Source organism: Sinocyclocheilus grahami, unplaced genomic scaffold, assembly GCF_001515645.1.
Source record: "Sinocyclocheilus grahami isolate Dianchi unplaced genomic scaffold, SAMN03320097.WGS_v1.1 scaffold1854.1, whole genome shotgun sequence".
In the NCBI taxonomy this organism is placed as follows: Eukaryota; Metazoa; Chordata; class Actinopteri; order Cypriniformes; family Cyprinidae; genus Sinocyclocheilus; species Sinocyclocheilus grahami.
The window spans coordinates 4,403-5,831 of record NW_015507033.1 but is presented as its reverse complement, the minus strand read 5'-3'; the positions used below and the strand labels follow the sequence as shown (position 1 = coordinate 5,831).

Here is a 1,429-nt window from a genome sequence, read left to right as displayed (position 1 = left end):
GCGCCGCGCCGCGCCCTCCACACAAACACAGAGGAACGCCGCTACATCACCTCCTGCGCAGGCTTTCCTGCTGTTATTAAGTTGGCTTGAGAAAGTTTATTATTAGTGGTTTCTAAGCACTATTGTTATCTTGCATACTTTCTCTTCTACTGGACAAAACTTCGGCGCACTACTCCTCCCGCACCGTTTGTCCTAGACCCATGAATGAGGTGTCAAATCACACTTTTGGTCATATATTTAACAAGGCTTTTACATTTGAAAACGGCACTTTTTGAAATGCTTCTTCAGTCACAGCGTCACGTGTCGATCACAGACGATTAGCAGATCACCCCTGACCTCTGATAAAACACACTGCTCCGTGACGGCTTTGTGGAAGAGTCTTTAATGTCGCCGTAAAAAACAAACATGAAACATGCAGATTTTAAGCGTACAGCAAGACAGTGAAATATTCAGGACAAGATGGTAACTCACAGTGAGCTAGAGCAGAACAGAGTCGTGCAGAATTCAGAACTGAAGAAATGAGTACGATCCACAACATTAATGCGGTGTTTGAGTGATCCATGCTGACAGATGAAGCATTACAAACCACAGCAGATCAGTTTCCATTTCTGTGAAGTTCATTCTACTTTAATTAGAATTCTGCAGCCTGTTTGTGGCCTCAGTTTAGATTGAAGAAGCGAGTTGGGATTTGAAGCCATTCGGTTCAGTTCTAGATGATGCACAACACACACACACACACACACACACACAGGTGTGATTCCCTTGACCTTTGACTGACGGAAGCGTTCATCCCTCCATCAGACGGATGACATGCAGACAGAGAGAGGGTTATATCATCTTGGCGACCGACGGCGGGGAGGTGAGGAGCACGTATGCAGGAGGAGACGCGCGAGACACTGAGACGTGTCTTCTGAGCACACAGCTGCACACCAGCGCCAGCGTCTGAGGATAAACACACGCAGACGGTCAGAACACACGCGTGTTTGAGAGTGAACCACACAGAGCTCCAGACGGACTCACCATGATTCCTGCCGTCCCCAGAAACCCTCCCAACACCAGCTGAGCATTCGAGTTGAAGACGTCCTTGATCACGTTGGGACAGCTCTACATACACACACACACACACACACACGGATGAGTGCCTGTACTCCTCTAACTTCAAACAGCCAGAAATCAGAGCAAGACAAACAGAAAGTGACTCACAGAATACGAGAGCTGCTGCAGGAAGCTGCCTTTTGGACAGGTGTCTCGCACAAACATCTCAATCGGTCCACCGACACCGCAGCAATCAAACTGAAACACAAGCACACGCCTGTTAGAGCATGTGTGTGTGTGTGTGTCAGTGTCTTTGACTGTCTGTCTGTGTGTGTCTTTGACTGTCTGTTTGTGTGTGTCTTTGACTGTCTGTCTGTGTGTGTGTGTGTCTTTG

The 1,429-nt window shown here is 47.8% G+C and overlaps 1 long non-coding RNA gene across 1 annotated transcript; it reads right to left on the bottom strand.

Moving 5' to 3' along the window:
* Positions 1-605: 605 nt before the first annotated feature.
* Positions 606-1,309, bottom strand: LOC107573031 (uncharacterized). The gene is made up of 3 exons (XR_001607439.1): positions 1,204-1,309; positions 1,021-1,104; positions 606-942 (listed from the first exon to the last, which is right to left on the bottom strand). It is a non-coding gene; the product is annotated as an uncharacterized lncRNA (long non-coding RNA).
* Between the last annotated feature and the right edge of the window lie 120 nt (positions 1,310-1,429).